The 25628-nt window shown below is 41.4% G+C and overlaps 1 long non-coding RNA gene across 4 annotated transcripts; it reads right to left on the bottom strand.

Moving 5' to 3' along the window:
- Window positions 1-158: 158 nt before the first annotated feature.
- On the bottom strand, window positions 159-25628 carry LOC116534904. Of its 4 annotated transcripts, none has more exons than XR_004261940.1 (6): window positions 25492-25628; window positions 16064-17686; window positions 11251-13323; window positions 6216-6278; window positions 1652-1755; window positions 159-846 (listed from the first exon to the last, which is right to left on the bottom strand). It is a non-coding gene; the product is annotated as an uncharacterized LOC116534904 (long non-coding RNA). The 4 variants fall into 4 exon arrangements; XR_004261942.1 differs by having other exon boundaries at window positions 16064-17549; XR_004261941.1 differs by lacking the exon at window positions 25492-25628 and having other exon boundaries at window positions 11251-11459; window positions 13234-13323; window positions 16064-18578.

Below are 25628 nucleotides of genomic sequence, written 5' to 3'. Positions count from 1 at the left end.
AAAATAGCTGAGTATGGTGGTGCATATCTGTAATCTCAGCTACTTGGGAGGCTGAGGCATGAGAATCACTTGAGCCAGGGAGGCAGAGGTTGCAGTGAGCTAAGATAGTGCCACTGCACTCCAGCCTGGGCAACAGAGCAAGATTTTGTTTAAAAAAAAAAAAAAAAAGTCCTCAGTTGAACTAGCCATATGTCAAATCCTCAATAGCTATTTGTGGCTAGAGGTGACCATATTGGACAGCATAGATACAGAACATTTCCTTCATCACTGAAAGTTCTATTGGATAGCACTGGCTTAAAGCCTGGACTCTAGAGCCAAGCTCCCTGGATCCTGGTCCCAACTCTACCACTTGTGAACTACCTGGTTGCAAGCAATTTTCAAACCTATCTGTGTCTCAATGGCTTCATTTCTAACATCAGGAAAATTGTGAAACCATCCTCACTGGGTTGTTGTAGGGATTAAAGGACTTAATTGACATATACAAAGCTTATATTAACATAATAAACATCATATAAACCACAAGCGCTGATTATATCTGTCAGGTGTCTACCTGATGGAAGGAAGTACCATACGACCCTCATCATCTCTTACTTTCAGGGCCATCGACACATGGCAGAGGAAGAAGCAATGCTCTAGTCATGGTGAGAAGATCCTTGCTCTTCTGGGCCTGATGGCTGCTGTACTGAGAACAAACCACAGGGCCCAGAGCAGGGGAGATACAGACAATGGTGAGGAGGCCACTGTGATAATCTTAGCAGGAGGTGATGTCCCTGGGTCATGATGGTGGCAGTTAGGCAGTGAGAAGGGGTCAGGTTTTGGAGTTGAAGTTATATCCTGACAGACCAGCTGTGGCATATGAGAGAGAGGAGTGAGAATCTGCAGGCTATCTATACAATGCTTGTTCGCTGTCCTTATTTAGTACTTAGAGCCAGAAGCCCAATACAAAGACTTGCATTTGTCACCATGAGGTCGTTGCCAGGATATACCGAGTAAGAATGACACAGAGGAGAAAAGTATGTCAACACATTTTCTTATATAAAAAGCGAAATGATAAATCATATATTTAAACGGTTACTTACAGGAAAAGAGGGGGAAGTGAGGGGATGCTAGATCTTGAATACCTCATTTTGTGGTTTTGACTTTGCAATCATGTAAATATTTTTATAATGACAAAATTAAATTGTTTAAAAAGAAATTCTTAAAAATTTAAAGAAAAATAAAGCAAGTGAACCCAACTATATAAACAGTTGGTGGTATAGCTACACACAGAGGACCTATTCTAAGTAATTCTATAACACAATAATTTGACTGTACATCCTTGGTGGGGTAGATCTGAAAGACAAAGAGAAAAAAATTGAACTCTTTTCTCTAGCCATATTGTTATCACAATTTTTGTATAATTACTCTGAGGCTGATTGTGTGTCATGTGGGATGTAGCAAATCAGTAATTACATTGAAGTTATTTACAATCAGGATTTTCAGCATAGGAGAAGGGATATATTTACAGGTGTGATGTCCATGAAGTAAAGTAAAAACAAGGTTGTCCTGAATTAGAATTGGACATATCAGATTGGATTAATCTTTTTGTTTAAAAATTTGTGTTTTGTCCACTGTAAATAATAACCAGCCCAGAAGCAATGAGCACACTTACTGCTCAGAATGTGGTCTCTAAATAACATTTCCCATTAAAGGAATCAGGAATCCTAAGAGAAATGGCTGAATCCCAGTCTGGGGTGGGATATATACAAGATGAACCTGGAACATACCAGAAAGCAAGGAAGCTATCAAAGACAATTAGGGCCATGTCAGAAATAGTCCAGAGCTGACTTGATTGGGTTCCCACTGGTCAAAGACTGAACAATTTAAATATTAATAAATATAATAACTGCAATCACCATATAAAACATATTTGACACACAAACTCTTAATAATATTAATTATAAAATTAACAAGTACACATTCATTCACCACCTTTGGAAGATGCCAGGAAACACCTCATTATTTGAAAACTGGTATGTACAGGGAAAAATAAATTACATATCCTACCTATTCTGTCTGAACTATACCCCAAGGTAGCCAAATGGAGGAAGAGGAAAATTTTATCTTTACAGAACATTTAAGTAGACAAATGAGAAAAATAGTAATATTTATTACAGGTTGCTGTTTTTACAAAATGTAATTAATGAACATATATAGGCAATAATCATCAATAGCTGTTAATGTCACAAAAATAAAGATTACAAGACATTATGAACTTTCTGATGGAGATATAAAGTACTATGAAACAACCTTGCTGTCCCCTTCCAAAGGCAACCAAACAAGGAAACCCCTGTGTCTGATAAAGCGAATTCACAGGAAATAGAGGAGACACAGGAACAGGTTAACAGCACCGTAAAGAAGCAATCAGAGAATTTCTGACACCTTATAAAATAAACATCCAGGTTTCTTTAACACAGTAACAATGCTAATAACAACAACAAAAATAGGAAAATGAGTGAGGGAGAAAGAGGGAAGGGCAAAGAGGGGAGAGGAGGAGCAGGGGAGATATGATGGGGGATTAAAACAGACTTAAGGAACATAGCAATGAATCAATATACACGGACAATTTAGATCCCAATTCAAACAAACAAACAAACAACAAAAAATAAAATAATTGGAAAAAAGAAGACAAGGAGGAAACTGTAAACACTAAATGTATACCTGGTGATATGAAGCTATATTATTAATTTTTCATTTGTTCTTTCTTCATTAATATTTTTAAGAGCGGCATTATATGCGTTTTGTTTTTTTTTTGTTTTTGAGATGGAGTCCCACTCTGTCACCCAGGCTGGACTGCAGTGGCGCAATCTTGGCTCACTGCAACCTTTGCCTCCTGGGTTCAAGAGATTCTTCTGCCTCAACCTTTCAAGTAGCTGGGATTACAAGCACCCACCACCATGCCTGACTAATTTTTTGTATTTTTGAGTAGAGATGAGGTTTGACCATGTTGGCCAGGCTGGTCTCAAACTCCTGACCTCAGGTGATCCACCTGCCTTGGCCTCCCAAAGTGCTGGGATTACAGGGGTGAGCCACCCGGCCCAGCCTATGGTTATGTTTTTTAAAGAGTCTTTTTATTTTTGAGATGGGGCTGGAATATTTACAGATGAAATTATGAAATGTCTTGGACTTGTTTCCAAATAATCCACTATGTGTGTAAGGGTGGGCAGGGGGAAGAAGCAGGTAAGAGTATAAAGAAAAAAAATCAGCTCAGGAGTTGATAGTTATTGAGGTTGGATAATGGTATGTAAATATTTTTCCTTATAATTTTGTTCCTGCTGTGGTAACTGCCTATTCTGATTAGGATTCCTCCTGGATCCCTCCCCTCCTCTCACCCCCACATCCAATCCTTTGGCAGGTCCAGAAAACTCAACATTTAGAGCATGTCCTAGGTCTTCTCTACTCCCTTCTCCCAGCTGCTATCCTAGTCTCAGCTGGACCATATCAGTAACCTCTAACCAGACTTCCTGCCCCATTCCTGTCACAAGGAACAAAGCAAGTGTAAAGAGAATAACTTCATTTGAACTTGAAGGGTGAGAAGTTTGCCAAATCATCTGAGGTGGAGGCATTCCAGGCAAGGGGACATGGTGGTGTCTATCAGCACCACGTGGTTGGTGTGGAGAAGGCAAGCAGCTCCCTGTGACTAGAGTTCAAGAAGCAATGAGACATAAGGCTGGAGAGCAAGACACGGGATGAGGGACACAATGCCTTGAATGCCATGTTATGTTTCGCTGTTAATCCAAGGACAATAGCCAGTCATTGGGGAATTATCTACAGAAACTGACGTGGTAAGATTTGCACATTCAAGAAAGAACTCTTGGGACAATTCAGGGGAGGTTGGGCTGGAGGTTCCTAAATTTGGAACTCAGAGGCCAATTAGGAGATTACTGCAATCCTTCAGGCGAGACAAAATAAGTGACTGCACTAGCATGATGGCAGCAGGAATGGAGAGGTGGGCAAGGTATTTGTTGGGCAAATCGGTGGGATTTGGTGGTTGTTAGGCTGTGCAGTCAGCAAGCAAGGAATCTAGCTCTTGATGGGTTGTAGAGTCATTAACTGGGGTACTGCAATGAGAAAGAGATCAGAGTTTTCAGGGGAAGGCATATAATGAGTTAAGTATTGCATATGTTGGTTGGTAGGAAATCCAAGCGGAGGTGTCCAGCAGGCAGCTGAGTATTTGAGTCAGGCTGAGGAAGAGGATCTACATGACAAACATTTATTTTTATACACGGCATGTAGTCCAAAGGAAGATATTAAAAGAAACTGATTTTAGCAAATTCCACAGCAAAACTGCAACAACAAAAAAGCAATTTTAAATAGCAAGTGTGGAAGCACTTGAATAGTTTTAAAAGTAGGCACCTGAGCTAGTGTTTTAACAATCTTTCAACTTTCTTCTCACCTTCTTTACTCTGTTCCTACTTTCTGTTCCCTCCCTTCCCTCTTTCCCCTCTTTACGCATTTTATATTTTATTATTTTACATTTCATTTGTGATTTTATTTACTTTTAAGAGCTGAAGTCTCATTCTGTTACCCAGGCTGGAGTGCAGTGTTTTGATCAAAGCTCACTGCAGCCAAGTGCTCCTGGGCTTAAGTGATCCTCCCGCCTCAGCCTCCCAAATAGCTGGGACCACGACAGGCTATCTTTCGTATTTTCTGTAGAAACAGGGCCTTGCTATGTTGCCCAGGCTGGTCTTGAACTACTGGCCTCAAGTGATCCTCTTGCCTTGGCCTCCCAAAGTGCTGGGATTAAAGGCATGAGCCACCATACCTGATCTCTTTCTATATTTTAAGATAATATTTATGAAAGAGCTTACCATATACCAGATGTGGTGCAGCAGACATAACGATGAATAAAAACTGGATCCAAATACAATGGATTTGGCATATGCCCTCACGGACCTCAGTCTTATAGGAAAGACAGATATTAAACAAATGCTCAAAAATAATTGCTTAATTATCAACTGTTGGAAATCTTAAGGACAGGTGCATGGCTAAGCTATTCACACACAAGGGACCTTAAAGAAGGTTTCACTCATATAGTATTGATTTAACAGAGAATGATGAATAGGAAATTTTACTAATTGAAGGGGACTGGAAGAGCCTTCCAGGTAGACTTAGCATGTGCAAGAGCCCAGGGGCAGGGGAAAGCAACGAAGAACTGGAAGAAGGCCAGTGGGACTGGGGGGTCAGAGACAAAGGGGAACTTAATATAAATGAGTTAGAGAGGCAAGTGGGGTCAGCCCATGCAAGACCTTCTAGGCTCTAGGAAAAGTGTTGTCTTTCTTGAATGGTAAATAGGAAGCTATTGAACAATTTTAAGTAAGGAGTGATACGATCAGATTTGCATTTTAAAAATGTAACTCTGTTGTGTAAAGGACTGATGGGAGGCCTTCAGAATGGATGATGGGAAACCAACTGCAGTAACCTAGGAGAGATGACAGATTCATTCCACAGTGTGTGTGTGTGTGTGTGTGTGTGAGAGAGAGAGAGAGAGAGAGAGAGACAGAGAGAGAGAGAGTGAGAGTGTGTGTGTGTGTGTGTGTGTGTGTGTGTGTGTGTGTGTGTGTGGTTTCAGATGGAGTCTTTCTCTGTTGTCCAGGCTGGAGTGCAGTGGTGCGATCTTGGCTCATTGCAACCTCTGCCTCCCTGTTTTATGCAATTCACCACCTCAGCCTCCCGAGTAGCTGGGATTACAGGCATGTGCCACCATACCCAGCTAATTTTTTGTATTTTTGGTAGGGATGGGGTTTCACCATCTTGGCCAGGCTGGTCTTGAATTCCTGACCTCGTGATCCACCCGCCTCGGCCCCGCAAACTGCTGTGATTACAGGTGTGTGTCACCATGTCAGGCTGTATGTGTGCATGTGTGTTTAAGGAGGTAACATCTGTGGTGAATAGGCTATGGGTGAAAGAGACGGCTGCCAAGCGTGGGCATTTGTATTTGTCCAGCATGGATATTTGCCATAGTTGTAATGAAGACAGAGGTTTAGGGTCTTGTAGGAAAGCTACGGAAAAGAAGGATGGAGGAACTCAGTCAAATGGCTATTTGTGTCATCCTGGAACAACTTCCTTGCCCTCCAGGAACTTAGAATCTGCTCAGATGAGCCTAGTACACAAAAGCCAGCTCATTAACAGTACTTGTGATCAGATGAGTACAGGCTATAATGAGGGATACTGACACCATGTGATCTAGGAGTCAAGCGAAGAGAAGAGCCAGGGTGGGCCAGGTCAGGGAGTTCTTCCTGAAGGACAAAGCACAGAAAAGCAGCTTTCAAAATCCTTGCAACACATCCCTAAAATCCATATAGAAAACTGTGTTTGGTGTAACACTGGAAACAAGCATTTCTTATGCTCACATTAAATATCAATTATATTCATTTCATGACACTGTAACAAAAGCATATATATTCTGCTCTTGGCAAAGAATTGATGTCTACACATGTCAAAAATCATGCCTAGAAATTTCAGATATTTATTATTAGTTGATTCTTTCACTTTTTTTTTAAAATAAGACAGCAAGTTCCTATTTTAGAAGGAGAGTGGTAAATCAGAAATGTACAATTAATATTTAAGTAAACAGAAGTGGCTCTGGAGTCCCCTGCAAGTGGCTGTCGTGGGACGCCACCCAAGTTTACAGCTTTGCAAATGGGTTTTGTTCTCCCAGAGTGAGACATGGTGTACTTTCTGTCTTGGGCTTGAAGACCCACCGGCTGCCTGGACCTTGAAGGAGAAGTAAATACTGTTCCAAGACCACATCCTCAGCAATCCCTGAGGACACACTTGTAATCATGCAGTTAGAAAAATCTTTTTCTGCCATATTGTTAATATTGAGGGGGGACCAAGGGAAGTGGGCACACAGAAAGGGTGACTTTTGCCCTTTGCGGTGTACTTCTCCATCATTTGCATCTTAAAAATAATTCTATTATTGTAATTTTTAAAAAGGAAAAATGAATATTCTTTTACTTAAATAACACAGGATTACAATTCTCCCGGTTGAGGTTTATGAGAAAACAATCAGTTCCATATTCTGTAAAGGAACCCATCATCCATGCAAAGACAAAGGATGAAGCTTTCTCTTCAGTATGCTTTTTCAAAGTAAATGGTTATTTTAGCACAAGTTACCAGATGTTTTGAAAGGATCAGGGGTTATAGTGCCTGAATCCTTGGGGAGACCTACAGCTGCTAGTAATTGTATGGGGTTCAACTTTATGACCATTCTTCTATATGCCTTATTTAGGAGGGTAGCTATTAATGAAGAGGAGGCAGAGATGAGCAGCAGGGAATCTCGTGTGCTGACACAAATCCTGGAGAATTTCTACATGGAGACTTACAAAGAGAGATTCTTGACACTGTGTTTGTGCAGGTCACATGTCACATCCTCTTTTCCCAAGCCCAGGAAGGAAAAACATGAAATTTTGGCTAGCATTTGCTAACCGTTAATGGTACAAATTGTTGAACCATACGATAGAGCATCCTAAATAGCAAATGAGGCGGGAAATAGCAGCTTGTTAAATTCAATAGGAGGACACTTTAAGATCACATCGATCTTGTGGGCTCAGGTTCTTAATATGTGAAGTGACATCCCCAAAGGAGATATTGAATAAAATGAATAGAAAAATGTTGGTGACATATTGATAAAGTCTCATAGGCAGCTTGTCTTCTACTTGTTCCTCCAGATCCACTCTCTGCCCTTCTTCAACATGCTCTGTGCTCATTTAGAGGACTAGGGGCTCCCTGGCCCTCTGGCTTCCACACAGGGCTTTTGAAAAGCCCCAGCAGGGGACCATGGGGAAAGAAGGAAGAATTGGAGTACTTAACTCCCGACTGAGGAGTTGCCCAGGCTGGCTGTGTCTTTCTAATGCAGTCTTGGCTCCTGCCAGGGACCTCTTCATACACAAAACCTTGTGTTTGTCTCCAGGTCTGATAACCACCCTTACCCTTGCCTCTTCAGGCCTGGGGTGGTAAAAGCTCTCCAGTGCTACTGGCCCTGGAGTGCATCTGTTCCTGGTGGCTTCCCTGCATCCTGCCCATCCTTTGTAAATGTTCCCTTTATTCAATTATCCTCCAGTCACTCAATTTGAGTATGCCATGGTTTTCCTGCTAAGTCTCAGGCATACCATCAAAGGAAGCTCTTAACCAGGGTTCTGGTGTGCTGAAAGAAAGTTCTAGTGGACATCTGTCATTCTTTTTGCATCTTCTGTCACCCCAGCCCCCCATCTGCAGCGCCACCCAGTAACTGAGCTGAATCTGGGGATTTCCCACCTCATGAGTATGTTTGTATGTATGAATTTATCAGTGGGGTGGGGACAGGATCTCACTCTGTTGCCCAGGCTGGAGTGCAGTGGCACCATCACAGCTCACTACAGCCTCTACCTTCTGGGCTCAAGTGATCCTGCTTCAGCCTCCCCAGTAGCTCAGATCACAGGTGCATACCACCATGCCTGGATAATTTTTGTACTTTTTTCTTTCAGTAGAAATGGGGTCTCACTGTGTTGTCCATGCTGGTCTTGAAGTCCTGGCCTTAAGTGATCCCCTTGCTTCGACCTCCCAAAGTGCTAAGTGCCGGGATTACAGGTGTGAGCCACTATGGCCATGCCCAGTACCTCATGAGTCTTGATGAGGGGCAGAGACCAACAACTCCACAGAAGCCAGATGCCTGCTTTACCAGCCTCCCTTGCAGCTAGGGCTCAGACATGTGATACAGGCTCAGTCAATCAGATAGTGTTGACTCTTGGCATGACATGCGGTGAGGAGGGGCTGCAGGGAATCCATTTGGGCTGGGGTGGCAGCTGCACTGGGAGCCACATTCCTACTCAGAGGGAGCAGCAGAGTCTGGCATGAAGCTTGGGCTATGGGAGGTACAGCTAGAGTCTGCACCCAGCAGCAGTGGGAGAATGGGTTCTCTGTGGAGGGTCTTTGTATTGCTCCTTCCTCTGGGGCCACCAACATCTGTCTCCACGAACCTCTCAGAGCCTGTGGGCAACTCAACAGCCTTGAATTCTTTCTCTTCCTGCCTTAATGAACTAAGGTTGTTTTACTACTTGAAACAAAGAGCCATGCCTGATATAAAAACCAAGCCACATCTTTTTGACCCAAAGATTCTGGCATCCTCAAATATTCACCTCATTTTGAGTTAAAAATAAATCCATGTTTGAGCATCTACTCTGTTTCAGTTACTGTGCCAGGTGTTACAAAGCTAACTAAGAGTGACAAGTAAATAACTATCATCGCCATGATAAACAGAGAATGGAATCTTGGTTTTAGAAATACAAATACAAAATGATTAATTCTGCCTGGAAGGGGCTGGAACATTTCAAAGAGGTAGTGAGCTGGGCCAACGGAAGAGCATAGGCAAGGAATAGTGGTGTGAAATTGCCTGGCGTGTTGAGAGAAGAAAGATGGGCTCAGAAGGATTGCAGTAGGGCAGAGAAGGGGGTCACTGGAGGTGAGGCTGGGAAAGTGAGCCAAGGCTCGAATGCAAACTGAACTTCATTTTCTGTGCAAGCAGGAGAAGCTACTGACATGGGTTTGGAAAATGGATTGAAGGTGGGGGTGGGGGAGAATGGAGGCAAGAAACCCTCTCTCAAGAGGCTATAGCCACAGACAAAGCCATGAGATTGAAAAGGAAGGCAGATATTTGAGAAATATTTAAAGAGATCTGAGGGGTTGCTGCCCTGCGGGTGTGGAGAGCCGAGGAGAATTCAAAGATGGTCCTGAAGTCCCAGCTGGAAGAAGCAGGTGGTGGCAATGTTTCTAATAGAGGCAACTCATCACATAGCACAGGTTTGGGGTGGAGAGAGAAAAATGGCATGGGCTTTAGGCATGCCCAGATCTTTCCTCATCTTAGGCATTTACTAATACATGCATTTTCTAAGCTGATACCTTGCATTTATTGCTAGGTTGGAACATATAATTCTTTGGAAGGGCTAAAAGTCAGTTCTTTACATTCTCTCCATATGAACCTTCTATCCACACTAGGCTGGATCCACTTATTTAGTCCACTGCCAGTACCGCACTAGAACCTGGGCAGTCACTGGACTTCAGGAACAATGCTAGCCCTCTCTCTGTTCTGTCTGCTGTTGACTATCCCTGTTCCATTCCTGACCCTGATTTCTCCTGCCACGCTCAATTTTTTGAGAGCTGATGGCAAGCCATGGCTTCCCAAAACATTATTTTTAGGTCAACTTGTAAATTTCAAGAACATATTTGGCTCCGCTTCCTGTGATACTAAGCCTACTTCTTGACAGCATTTGCCTTTGTTGTAAATAGCAAAGTTCTTCTAGTTGAAGTGTGTGGATGTGGCATCTGATGACATCTTTAGTTTGGATTCTAAAAAGGCACTACCACTGTGCATTTGGCTAAAGGGAACACATTTTACCCATGAATGCCTTCCATTTACAAATGCTCAGCTAGCACACAAAGCAGAGGCAATGCAATAAGTACTATCCTACAATGTTACTCATTTCTGAAAGCACAAAATGATGACTGGTAAAGCTTTGGAGATGTTTTCTGGAAACCAAATAGAGGAACAGCTTTGTTATTCCACACCTACAACGTCAGAAGAGGCAGTCTTTTATTCATGTTTGAACATGCTTCCTTCTTGAACAATCATCTATAAAGTGATATGATTCTCTACTAGACCAGGAGCAATTTGAGGACAGAATCAGTTTCTAATCCATATTCTAAATCCACACTACCTGGCACAATGCATGTTACATGTTAGGGTCAAATAAGAGTTGGTTGAATCGATCAATAATACACAATAAGGGAATTCATAAAGAGAGGGGAGTAATTCCCTCAGCTTCAATCACTGGGCAAGTGGAATTGCTTGGGTACTGGTAGTGCCTGAGACAGAGCTGGCAACTATTGCATTGCGATGCAAACATTTCAAATGAACGGGAAACTAGACTCACGGATAAGCAGTGTAGTCATCAAGGCAACACCATCTTGGAGGTTTTTCTGAAGTTATAACCATGCTACATAAGCAATAAATTATGAAGGCTGAGCATGTGAATAAAATTTAATGTTGTCATAAATTTTACAGCAAAGTTAATCTGACATATTTAATGACATACATATCATTAGTGTGCAGCATTGTAATCAGACATTGATAATGAGCAGTTCACACCAGTGACTGTAAGTGTCTTTACTTGTGTTCAGCCAAACCAACTGCTTGGTATTATTTTCTCCCTTCTTAGTCATTAGTTTCCATACCTACAATAACCATCAGTGGTGCATTCAAGCTCCCCGAATACCAGCCTGTTGCAGGTAGCAGAGAGCTGCACTATAAGCCCAGGCTGCTCCCAAGAGCCACTCCATCTGCACTTGGGCCCCACGAAGGTGAAGGAATGCAATCATTGGAAGGATGGAGAATGTTCTCTGTATCACTGACAAGCTGGAAGGAGTGGAGGGCAAGAGTCCACCTGGTTCAAGCGGAGAGATGGAAAGAGCGAGAGAGCCTGGGCTGAGAAGGCCATTGCTCAAAAAAGGCAGCTTCAAATGCCAAATCTACAGCAATTGTATAGCCCAAACATCTCTGAGCAATAGGTCTCTGGTACTTTGGATGTCTAGACCAACAATTCCCAGTTCATTATTCTCAGGGAAGAAGCCAAGATATCCAGAGACTCTCATTCTGCTATTAAATTCTAATCTAAATTAGATTAAAAGGATTAGGCAAAACAGCCTTGGCGAAATCAGGAAGGCACATTCACACTAAAGTGAAAATGACTCACAGCTCTTTTGCTATTTTTGGGGTGGGGAGGTGCTTTAGAACATAAGGGGAACTAAAGAATATTCCTGTTAAATACAAGGCCGAGAAAAGGGAAACTAGGGGTGACCAAGACAAATCATCTCTTTTACCTTTGGTTGGCCCTGCCTATTACAGCTCCGGGGGTGAGGTGGGAACAAAAAGATGCTGTGTATTGAAGCATCTTATGCCATTCCTGCTGTAGTGGGGTGTAGTTTAGAGGGGTCACTGATCAAGCAGAGACCCACAGAGTGTTTTGTTCCAAGCTAGAAACAGAAATGTATAAAATACATCCTTTCCAGCAGCAGGAGAGAACCGAGCAGTGGTAGTGGAGACCTACACAAAACAGAAAAGAGGACCATGAGAGGTAGAGTAGCAAGACCCTACATCCCAGTGCCACTGCTCATGACTGTAATTTTGGGTAGGTCACTTAGAGTCTCTGGACTTCAGTTTTGCCATCGGTGAAATGGGGATAATACTATCCATCACAAAACTGGTTATGAGGCTCATCATGTAGGGCATGCCTGGGATGATGTATTGCTAATGGTTAAGAACACAGCTTCCAGGATCTGACTGAACAGGCTGAAATCCCTGCTCAACACGTTCCAGCAAGGCCCTGGGCGATCTATTTAACTTTTGTTTTCTCACCTGTAGGCCGAGACAAAAGTACTTACTTTATAAGATTATCCCAATGATTAGTTGTAATAATGCATGCAGAGAATAAAGCATGGTACTTGTTATTTGTTAGACTAGCTATTAAAATGTGTAAAATATAGAGTACTATATGGATTTTAGGATATTACAAAGACTCTTTTGATTGCCGCAATAGTTCTGGGCCCTTTCAGAAGGCTAAAGGCAGAATTTGTATATGTAAATGTGGTGTGCTAGTCTCTGCTCTGGATACAGAGGGCTTACTCTGTTATTAAACTTGCTTAGTAAATGTTGAACTGTCATGAGGCCTAACATTTAGTTCTAGTTACTAGATAAAACATCTGCTTTGAATAGTATTTGAATTGCCAGGTTCCAGGTTATTCTGGTTGACAAACTCTTCTTCGTATTTTACAAAGAGGCTAAAACCGGTATGCTATCACAGAATTGATGTGCCATTTTCAAGGTGTATTAAACCATGATTCACGATAACATTGCTCCTATTGGCAACAAATTCGGAGCAAACTGGACTTTATTTGGTGAAGAAACACTGAGTGGAAGAGAAAGGACATCATTTTAGGTATTTTCATTTTCAAATTACTGTGGTTTAAACCTGTTCAGCCATCATCACCCATCTTTGGTCTGCTAAATAAAGGATTCAGTACATTTCTCATTTACAGAAATTTTTTTAACAAAAGAAAACTGAATTTGATGGCCAAATCAACATTAAACATTATACACTTAAAAAACCACAGGCAAAGACACAAACATGATGGCACTAACTTTTGTTACAGTATGCTTACCTGTGGTCTCCTTTCAGCCATGTTCTTTCATGTTAAGCTTCCAACATAATGTGAAAATGAAGCTGATACATTTTGCAAAGCAAAGCATACCTTTCAAAATACTATACATCTCAAATTAACATTGTTACAGAGTCTTAAAATTTAATAAGTTCATTAGTTTAAAAGTTTGGATGTCTGAACCCTTCTATCCCAAAACAAGATCTCTGACAGACTTCCATAGCAGTGTAATACCAAGGTCACATGATCCTTTCTAAAATTACAAACATGAATACACCATATGAGGATAAACTCCATCTTTTTGAAAACATTCAGGAAAATGAGGTTAGTATTTATAAAATGAAACTGTCTTTGGGTGATATCCTAAGACATGTCAAGCCAATCAGCTTGTAACTGTAAAAAAAATATTGGTAGTAACAAAAGTTGAGTGGGAGAGGAACTTTCTGTTAAGTGATGGGAAAGAAACAGTAATGCCATATCTCAATAAAATGAGATTTAAAAATATTTAAAATACTAAATCACCGAACTGACAAAGAAATATAAATCATTCAGAAATAAACTCATTAGGTCATCAAATCCTGTTAAATCTCCAATTGGGAAGATGCAAGGTGTACAATCCATACATTTAAACTCATGGGCTCCCTTTGCACACTGTCAATTTACTCCTTAGCATGTTATTAATACACATTTTCCAAAGGATGTATTAGTAAATTGTACATATCTACTTCTTGGCACCATCATACAACATATGCACTCTTCTCATAGTTAAAACATGTGGATGGTTTGAAAATTAGAAAAATAACTGCCTATTATTATGTCATGGGCAGGCTTAAGGCACATGAATTTTATCTTCATACAAAAGATTAAAATCTAGATATTAAAAAGTAGTGCAGTATCAGTGACGCATTACCCCTCAGTTCTCAAAATGTCACATCACAAAAATATCCCGTAATTGCTTGTAGTTTATTCCTTGGCTTTCCTCTTTTTTCTCTGCATCTTTGTAACAATTTTTTAAAAGTGGAAATATAATTGTTGGCAATGCTAACAGCTGCAGAAATGATTACAAGGTGTGGAAAAGCCTAACGGGAACGTCAAGAATCTGTTTTTGGCAGTAAAACATATGGAACATCATTCAGGACAAGAGAGAAGATGAGAAAAAGGAGAGGGGTTTATCATCTTTAAGAATTTTCAAACTAAACCTCATTGCTTAAGAGGAAAAAAAGATTCCATATTTAAAGTTAAGTCACAGCTAACTACTAGCTAAAGCCTGATATCACCATCATTAGAGTCAGTGGAAATGTCTTTTTGAAGGATGGTGTTGCAGGAGAATCTGGACAGGTTTTTAGAGCCAGAAGATAGAAAACAATTCTACCTCTGTCAGTTGAAAGACCTTAGGCAAATCAGTTTACCTCTGCTAGATTACATGCCAAAGTTTGGACATTCAAAAATGTGATATTAATAACCACATGAGAGTCGCATGTTGAGGTGAATACGTATTTGTTGCTGAAAGATATGTTGGTTCTTAAAAAGACCACACTCTGCAAATGTAGGCTATTGTTTTTTGTCAGTTGTCAAATTCTATCCAGCTATATACACCTGTGTGGCCTCCTAATGGTGTCTTTCCAATGGTTAAAGGTTTATCAATAAGACAGTTTTTCTAATGGAATTAACCTGATCCTTTTCTTAAACATGTAACCTTGAGTTCACCTCACAAAAAGATACTTTGATTAGAGCAATGTACATAATAAAGGTTACCTGATTTCTTAAACACTACACATCATTCACAAAAAAGAGAACTGCTTTTGAAAGGAATGTATTTGCACTGAAAAGAAAAGTTTACTACTTCTAATTGTGAATGATTTATTGGTGAAAGCAAAGTAACAGCCTGTCTGAGAGGCACTTCTATGAGCTTCCTCACGTGTGATTTGCAAGGCTGAAAAAGAGGGAAAAATGCCTCGATGGTACCAGTGTTGATGGTACCAATGGTACCAAAACTACAAAGCAGGTTTCAAAAACCATGCTCATAACCAAGGACAATAATAAAGCAATACGTTGACATATATTCTACAAATTTTCCTCCATAAATAGTTTTTGCATTTTATAATTTCTGTGAATGCATCCTATAATAATTTTGCATCTTGCTTTTTTTTTTTACATTTAATATCAAATAGATTTTTAAAGGGCATTTGAAAGTTAAATACATATGGAAACATACATCAAATGGAAAAATGCAGTGGGTGATGGAGATATCATGAAGCGCCCCAAATATTTCTCATCTCATTGAACAGAAACAAACATGTTCTCATTTAGAATGAGTGGGAGTAAACAGATTTAGGCCTCTATATTTAACTTCTAGGCAAAACAGGTAGTCCCATCTAGCAACAATATTATGGGGAACAAAAGAAAAAAATAACTCTCTAAATTTGCAGTAGGGTTTTTTCTTTTGGAAGTTCCAAATCCCATCTATTATCAGCTCCATGCTTCAGGCCGAAAATGGATCTCCCTGAAGCAGTGACAGAATTTTTGCCAAGTGACTAGGATATATACACCATTTTATTTGCACAGTGAGACATATGCTCTAAAGAAAACTGGTTCAAAACAGGCAAGTGGGTTTCTACAGAATAAATGAGAGCCCTATCAATGGTTTCCTCTTCAGGGCTTTGTGTCTGCGCTTGCGTGGTGGCTCTTTGTTTCATCTATGGGTAATGGCGCCACACAGTTTTCATAATTCCTTACTCTAATGAACTGCTTTAAATTTGTTTTTGGTATTCCAGAGAGTCCTAACTTCAGCTTCTGGGCAATGCTGAGGAGGCACCCTATATTCTAGACTTACCTTTTGCAAGGTGTACTCTCAGCATTGTGGACGTTTTCCATGGGAGAATATTCTATTTAAAGAACTACTGTCCAAGCATAAAATAAAAAATCATCTATGAAGATGCAGGAGACTCGGAAAACTTTCAGTTATGTTTGCACAAGCACAATGTCAGAGCCTCCTTTCCCCACTCCACAGGGGGGTCAGGAAGAGAGTACTCACCTGTGAGAAAAGACATACAGAAGAATTCATGTAGTCATGGGAGCAAGGGCATGGTAGATCCTTCAAAAAGGATGTGTCAGACACTTCATGAGCCCAAGTGTGCTGTAGGGTCTGACGGGCAAGATGCTGGTTCACTGATGTAAAGGAGAGAGGGAAAAAGCTTCAACTAACTAGAAAAACAGTCTCTATGCATGCTATTTTTGATTTCAAACAAAGGTATCAATTCCTTCTCTCAGGGAGTACATTTTAAAATAGGACATATTTTAAAAAAATATTTAAAGGGCACATTAAAATTAAAAACTTTTCAAAAGACATAAAAGGTATGAATTTTCCTTAATCCTTGAGGAAAAGTTTCTTTTCTCATCCATGTAAATCATTGATTTTGTTTTCTTTATCTCCCCTGTTAATCTACATTGGAAAAATAAACTTTTTCTACACTAAGAGCAAGGAAACCACTCTCAGTTGACAAAATGTACTAATGCAACACAATGATTACCTTCACCTTTAATTTATAGGCAGCCAAATTCAAAATCCCTAAAGTGGCTTAAACTTAAAAAATGGCAATGACAACCTAAAAGGTATAATGTTGATTGGAACAGAGATTTAATTGGAAAATTGATAATTTTCCATTTTCAATTAAATCGCTAGATAGAAATTTAAAAAATTAAAAATCATATTTAAGAAAAGCCAAATATTGAGTTGTGAGGTATCTTTTTAAGGATGCTTCAGCAGAAAAAAACAAAGGCATTCACAATTGTGTAGCAGCCTGAATTAGGTGGGTACCCTGACCAAGGAGAAGGGGGATGATCTGGCTTTAGTATTCCAATGATAAAGTTTATAATGAGAATAACATGTTGCTATGAAATCTGGTCTCTTCCTCAGATGCCTTCCATAGAGGGCAGGAAGCTTTGTCAGTTTTGTTTGCTGATGATGCCTGATTCCGCCAACAAATAATATCTGTCACATGGTAGGTAGTCAATATACATTTGCTGAATATATATAGAAAAAAAAAAGAAATGTATGGTACGTTTGTGAAGCTGTGCCAACTATGTGTACATTGCTATTGAGGTACACGAAGAGTCTTTGTTTTAAATTTGAGAATGAGGGCTTTCAGTGGACTATATCTATAAAAATAAATGACAGACATTATTGTCTGGAATTTTGTACAGCAAGAGAAGAAAAACCACCAGCAAAGAGCCAACTCATCTGATAGGCCTGGATCAAGCATGTAGCCGTGGAGAACACCCTTGGGACTCTAACTCCGGCACTCCTGTGAACTGGGTACCTGGGCAGGAGGACAGTAGCAGCACTCATGAACTGGGCAGCATCTGTCAGTGAGGGCTGATTGCATGGATTCTCTCATCCCAGCCTTATAATCAGCCCATCAGGTAGATACATTTTCTGACTTTGCTGATAAGAAAACTATGCACAGAGTTATACAGCTTAACAAAGGGCTCTCAACTGATGAGCACTAACATGGGATTTTAGCCTTTATTTGCATCTGGTCTTAGAGCCAATACCCAAGAATCACTGCACTGAATGCCTTGTCTCAGAGAAACTTACACTTCCTGGGCCTCAGTCTTTAAAAGGTGAGCAGTTACTTAATAAAAATTAAGGATCAATGATTAAGGTTCAAGGCACTCCAGAATTCTGGTCTTTATTGAAAAGGCTATGGAAGCCTCACGTTAATAATACCCATCATCTTGATATTCTTGGTTCATTAAATATTGGAAACCAACTTCATAGTAATTGAGGTCAGAAAAAAGTACTCAGGACATTTTAAAATGTGGTGACAAAGCCGTAGATACATTTCAACGTACCCGTAATTACTTAAAACTGTTACAGCATGCAGTATGTTACCACAACAGCCAAAGAAATACTAATTCACTCAGCCTGTTTTTCTAGACCAGTAAACACTAGGATTAAATAGATATTTTCATTGAATTTATTCTAGCTTTCATTGCCATTTATAGATAGCTTACTTGTCAAAGATTACTTTCTAATTGTTTTATGTTTCCTAACTAGCCTGTAATACTTTGGTAAGGACCTCAAACAATAGTAGACAGTAGGCGTAAAATAGATGGTTACCCTGCATGTATAACTAAAAGGATGCCTCGTAAGTATCTATATCTTGAAATCTACTTTATTGTGTCTTGCTTTCAATCTGTGACTTTAAAATCTAGAAATCACCTATTTTATGTAATAACAATAAAATCCTTCTTTGTTGTAAACATGCACAAATAAAGTTTACAAGCTTAAAAAATTAAATAGGAACACTTTTACACTGTTCGTGGGAGTGTAAATTAGTTCAACCATTGTGGAAGACAGTGTGGCGATTCCTCAAGGACCTGGAAACAGAAATTCCTTTTGACCCAGCAATCCCATTACTGGGTATATATCCAAAGGATTATACTATTATAAGGACACATGCACATGTATGTTCATTGCAGCACCGTTTACAATAGCAAAGACTTGGAACCAACCCAAATGCTCAATGATGATAAACTGGACAGTGAAAATGTGGCACATATACACCATGGAATACTGTGCAGCCATAAAAAAAGATGAGTTTGTGTCCTTTGTAGGGACATGGATGAACCTGGAAACCATCATTCTCAGCAAACGGATGCAAGAACAACAAGAACAGAAAATCAAACACCGCGTGTTCTCACTCGTAGGCGGGTGTTGAACAATGAGAGCACATAGACACAGGGAGGGGAGCATCACACACTGGGATCTGTTGGGGGGACTAGGGGATGGACAGCGGGGGTAGGGAGTTGGGGAGGGATAACATGGGGAGTAATGCCAGATACAGGTGATGGGGATGGAGGCAGCAAACCACATTGCCATGTATGTGCCTATGCAACAATCCTGCATGTTCTTCACATGTACCCCAGAACCTAAATTAAATAGCAGTAATTGTCAAGCTTTCCAATAGTGAAACACATTTTGGTAAGGTTTTCATTTTACAAAAACTCAAAATGGCTTTATGAGTTCCCAAAATAATATGGCATTCCTTCAAAATATTAGCACATTCTTGTACTGTAAGAGCACAGAATAAAATTTACTTGGAGATTGAGCATTTGCTTAAGAAATACTGCTTTTAGTATTTTTACTTTAGTATTATGAAAGCTACAATTTACTTTAATATTATGAAAGCTATAATTACATTCAGATTTATTAACTATTCCAGTAGTTAATTTTTAAAACTTATGATGAAGTTTTGTTTAAAATATATAACTTTGGTAATATGAAAAGCTGAATTTGTAATAAAGAAGAGTTTGCATTTCTGATTTTTTTCTGATACACCAGTGATGAAATAACTATTGGTTCCACAGATGACAAAATGTCTCAAATCTGTTGGTTCTGAAGGTGAAGCGAGATTTTGTACTGATACTGTGTTCCCTGAGATGCCAGGAGGAAAAGGAATTAAACTCACATAGCTCAAATGGAGAGGTTTTAATGAAGGGACAACCTACAGAGGTGTTGGCAGGATCAGGGGGAATCAACAAGAGATGCTTAGAACCCGCAACTGGCAAACCTCCCCATGAAGATGGAGAGCGAGGAAGGAGTGTTACTGGAGTGAGAGCTTGAGCCCAGGGGAGGAGGATGGGCCATGGAGCAGGAGGCACTATCCTGAAAGAAGAATCCTCTGCCAGAGACTTTTCAGGGTCATTTCTTCACACTCTCTGCAGGGAAGCAGAGAGACAGCAGGAATAAATATCCTAACCTTGCTCTCTTCTCTCTGCTGGTGCCTTCCATTGGCCAAATCCACCCAGAGGCCAGTTGGTGGCAATTAGCTTCCAGGGGCAAGAGGAGGGAAGAGGAGGGCAGAGACTGGCTCAGGGGTGGGGGAGCACGCACATTAGGGGGCTCAGTTGTTCAAGTACCTGTCACTGAGGCCTGATGTGGGTGGGAAGACCAAGCTCCTCTGACCTAATTTCTAGAAATCTACTAGAAATAACATTTGGGGATATTTTCCACTTAATGAATTAAAAAAAAAAAAATCCCCTCTCTTAGCCCCATTTCCCATGCATTTTCCTCCCTTCAAGCTGTGTTTAAATTCCTTCTTTCATTTTCCTTCTGGTAACAAAGAAGTCTGTGGTTCAAAAGACTTTTCTCTAAGACTCCATCCTGTTAGTTCTCTGAGCTGTGGGAAGTACTTATACAATTGCCAGTGAATACAAGATCCAGGAAATTTCCTTAAGATCCCTAACAAAATTGCTGATAACCTGCCCCACATGTTAATCCAGCCACTCATGGATGACAACACTTACCATTTCTTTGATAAATGCCAAAAGCATTTCAAGTATATACCTGAAATATTTGTTTAAATGCTTTCTAACCTATTAATTCTATATATGTGTATGTGTCCGTTTTGTATACCTTCTGATTATAGGACAAATGTAAATAAATCCAAAGAATAATCAAAGCTACCATTTTCAAGAAGCTGTCTTTGTAGAACTAGAAGAGTCTTAAATAGGCTTTTCAGGTATGCATCTCTTCTTATCGCTAAACACCAAGTCCTGCAGGCCAGGCATCGTGTGGGTCATCTTTACAGTGGGCACAGGTCCTAAATCAGCGTCGGGTACATTGCAGGCACTCCATAAATGTTTGCTGAATTGGCTAAACCTTGGTTTGTCCCCATAATCAACCACTGCAAACAGCACACAGATAATTACTTCTTGGAAAGATTCCAACTAGTGTTTGATGTTACCTATGTGGTTTTCTCTCAAGAGCAGCTCTGTAGGATTACATTATTTTCTGTTTTTTTTTTCTTTGACCTTAATGTCATCTACTTCAATAACAGCTTCATACAAAATTTCTACCAGCACATACCACAGCAGATTCAAGGCCTTGTTTTAAAAATGGTGCCAGTAGCTCTTAATTTAGAATATATATAGTCTCTCCTGAACATGGGCTAAGAAAATGCATAACTTGGTAATAACAGAAGACCTGAAGACACTTTAAATATATTGTTTCATTTCTATAAGATAAAAAAAATTTAAGAATCAAGATGTTATCAACAGACCAGTCCTTAATTAAAAAGTAAAACTGCATTTTCCTACATCTTATAAAAGTGTTCAATTACAAACTATTTTGAAATGTAACTTTTAAAAATGTAAACAGCAAAAATGTTGTATTTAAAATGAATTTGAACAGGCAAAAAAAAAAGAAAAAAAAGATATACCCAGAAGATAAAGGTTTTGGTGAAAGTTAAAATACGATTTCATATTTGGACAACTTAGAATAATTCCTGCATTTTATAGTCTAGTTTAGGCATTGATTTGAAATAACCTTGAACCTTGAAATCCTAAATCTAACACTCTTCAGAACAAAGTAGCCTTTCTTTTCTGCTTTATGAGCAAATGTACTAAATACTAGGGAATGGTACTGTCTGGGCTTTTGAAACAAGACTGAAAGAGATGAAATCCTGTTTGATGTGTATAAACATTAGAGAATCCATTTTGAATTAATAAAAGGATAAATTTGTTCTATATCCTGTGAGAAAATGGTTCCCTTTTCCTGAAAATGTTCTCTCATTCCAACAACAGAGGGTTGGTTTTTTCCAGGGTGTGGTGTGGAGAGCGGGGGGTGGACAGAGTTGCCACGAATATGGCATCTATCAAGACGGCTGTTATATTCATTTCTCAAAATGCACTGTGGTAGGAAATTTAGAACGCAGTGAGAGAAAATAAACCTTTGACTTCAAAATAGGAGGCCACATTTAAAGCAGCAGGTAAAGTATAAACAGTAAGAGTATAAATTCTTTATCTGCAATCTTACAGTTCCCTAAATCTCTGTAACACATCACTTTAAAAGCCTCAGAGAAGTGGTTCTATAATTATTTGCCAATAATTCAACCCCTCAAAAGCCTTAGCAAGTTAAACCTTATAGTCTTACATTTTAGAAATGACCCAGCTTGATCCTTTTATTCTTCAGAATCTCTCTCTCAAATTTTCATTTGTTTTTCATTAATTGGTGAATAATGAGAAATTTTAGGTACCTTTCCACAAAGAAATGAAATTTTCACCTTACCAGGAACCTAACAAATGAAGAGATAGAAATCAATTCCAACAGAATATTACCAAAGAAATCTTTTAGAATAGACTGTTACAATTATTTATTTATATTTATCTGGCTCTACTGTTTGAGGTACATTTACACTTCAAAGCTAAACCTCAAATAACATCATAGTGATGTTTAGCTGTGGTCTTGAAGACCGAAAAAAATCATGACAAACACACATCTATTGTCTTGACTACTGTATCTGTCTTCATCACCATTCTGATAGTCTGCAGTGCATTGCAGCTCACCCTTTGGAAAGGACTAAAGGAGACATCTGTTGGTTCCACTTGCTCGACATCCCTCCCCTAATTTTCCTTCGGAGAACCCCTTTATTCTAGACCATGTGAAGCTAATGCCAAACCCCATTCCAGGGGATGCACCTGAATCCAACTTTGGTCATCTAAATAGTCTCTTCTCCATGTTCAGAGAAGAGCAAGTGACTTAAACTGCCCTCGTAAGAACAGACCTGGGACTTCTGCTGCAAATATTGAAGAATACGTATTCTTTTTTCTTTCTAGGACTAAGCTGGTAGTACGTTCTACGATGCTATCATATGTAAACAACTTGTCTGAGAATGAAGCCACAACTGTGAAACTGATCCTGGTAACCTTGATTGATAGATCCAGACCTACCTTAAATGGCAGGACCTAACTTGAGGCTTTTTGCATCAACCAAATAAAGTCCTTAAGCCAGTTTGAGTTGGTTTTGTCACTAGCAGCTAGCTAAAAGAATTCGGACTCTAACAATGTGACAATAGCAAAAATGAACATGACTGCTTTTGAGGTTTCTAATGGATTTTCCTTCCTATATACAGAATTTCATTTAATCCTCACAATTCAGAAAAGCACATGTCTATTAACATTAAATTAACATTCATTATTTTGAACACATACTATGTGGACAAGGGACAGGGAAAGCCAAGGGAGTAATCAATGTGAAATCTCACTTATATAGGAAGGAAGTGGAAGTTACTCACGGCGCTCAACAGATATCAACAAATGAAAGAATAAACAGTGTATGGGAGAGCCAGGAGGTGATACTTCACCAATTCCTGGATGAAAACTTAGGAGATGATGAACTCTGAACAGGCGGCCTAATGAGAATGGCTCAAGCAACAGGACACAGAAAGGGAGTTAGGTTAGACATGGAGTTCTAGAGTTTTCACCTCTGCGTGGGTGCAGCTGTTGTCCGTGGGGTAGGGAAAAAGGCAGGGAGGGAGGAGACTGTGAGTCAGTGAAACAGGGCCCTTAGAATGACAAGTCTGAACCAGAGAGGCTAAGACTGAAAATACGAGATGGGTAACCACTGGCATAGAGATGGCAGTTCAGGCTTGGGCATTAACCACCAGAGCCTCAGCATGAAAAGAAGAGGGAGAGGCTGGCCACCACCTCCCTCTGGGTAATCGTAACCCTGCTTATGAGCTCCTGAAAACAGATTCTTTCACTGACCCCATCTCTTGCTCTTGATTGCAACCCAGCATTCAGGAGGCACCCAGTAAATACCTTGGAGTGATGGACAACGCAGCACTAGGGCACTAAGACCCCAGGGCGCCAGGGGCTGGTTCTACAAGGGTGTCCCTCACGGTCCCCTTCAGCGCGCGCGGCCAGAGCTGCCAGTCTTGGCCGCTACCCAGGATGCGGTCTCATTATTCAGCTCTCACCTCTTAAATTAGTTCATGCTCTCACATTAGGTGTAATCACAGCTGGCAATGCTTTCTGGGGATGTCTCAGAAAAATCTGAGTTGAAAAAATATTTTTGTGTCATTTTAATTTAAAGTAAAGTAGAATTGCTGCTTCTTCCCCGCCCCTTCCTTTCCTCCGGGTCCATCCATCGACAGGGCAGGGCTCACAACGGAGGCAGGGGACGGAGGAGAGATTTCCTCCATATAATTCCTTAAACAGCTATAATGAAGTCTCAAAAAACCAAAAGAGATCTAGAAGCATAGACTTGGCTGCTGGCGATCCCAAAGCTGGGGGACAGCGTACCCTGGGAATGGCCATCCGGGCCAGACGCGAACCCCTAGGGCGAGGGCAGGAGCGCTCTGCCTGTGTCTCGCGTCTCTACAGCTCCCGAGGCTGTGCTGGCTTCGCTGAGCACGCCAGGTTCAAGGTCGCCCGGCGGGCACCCAAGCGCCTAGAGCCGGTGGGCAGCGTTCCAGCCGGCCTCAGTCTGGGGTCCGGAGCCGCATTTCTGCTTTGTACTTGACAGACAGGTCCGCCCGCCCTCCCGTTGCCAGGTTATCCGCCAGCGTTCACCCTTCAGGGCTACCTCTCCCGCACCCGGGCTGGAACGCCTGGAGCGCGCCCTTCCTCTCCCAATCTCCGCAGCTCTCCACTCTCCCCGAAACTTGGCAAAGCTGCATTTTGACTTTCACGTTTTTGACTAGGTGTGTGTAGTTCCAAGTCCATGCGTGGGACGAAAATCCACTTAGGGTAAAAATTATTCTCGAAAAATTGCCCATAAATCTCAGGATCTGGTGTCTACACTCAAGAAAAGGCTGTGCAGGTACGTGCGCATAAAGCGCGCCTTAAGGGTGCACAGTAAATAAAAAGTATAAATGCAAAATGTAAATTTTAAGTGCAAAATAGAAAAGCAGTACTTGTTACCGCCCCGCAAGCTGGATTTTAAGGGGCACGAAGGCTAGGCTCGGTTGCTTTTGCTCAGCCCCGCGTCCTCAGCGCCCAGCTCAGTAGCCGGTACTCCGTACCGGTTCAGTGATCTCTCCTGAATAAGTGAACAAATGAAGAAATGAATGACCGCTGGATCTGACTCCCGCGGCCTGCGGGGCAGTTGCTGCGGGAGGCGGGAGAGAGTGACAGGCCAAGTTCCACCGTCGCGGCCGCCGGCTGGGGCAGGGGGAGCGGAGACGCCTGGCGCCCCGGCTCCGCACCGAGTCCCTGCGGCGAATGCCAGGCCGGCAGCTTCTGGGCACCACGTGCGCCCACCCGGAGCCGCGCAGGCCCCGCCCCGCCGCGCGCGCACGCGCCCAGCAGCCCGGCCGTCGCTACCCTGCGCTAGGCTCGCCCCCCGCGCCGGCTGCCCTCGCGCCCGCGCCCGCTGGGGGGCGCTCCTCTCCCACCCGGCTCGCCCACACGCGGGCGGGCGCCTAGCAGCCCTCAGCGATTCCACTCCCGACCCGGGCGCGCGCCGCCTCCTACCTGAGGGCCGACGAGGGGGGCGGGCAAGAGGGCCGAGGGGGCGGAACAGGATCGAGGCGCCAGGCGGGAGGCGAGAAAGCTAGCGGCCACGGCGGACCCTCCGGGAGCGGACGCGGGCGCGCGCCCGCGCTCCCCGC

This window comes from Sapajus apella, unplaced genomic scaffold (genome assembly GCF_009761245.1).
Source record: "Sapajus apella isolate SASKATOON/1434 unplaced genomic scaffold, GSC_monkey_1.0 scaffold90, whole genome shotgun sequence".
Lineage (NCBI taxonomy): Eukaryota > Metazoa > Chordata > Mammalia > Primates > Cebidae > Sapajus > Sapajus apella.
This window is presented reverse-complemented; position numbering and strand designations above follow the sequence as displayed.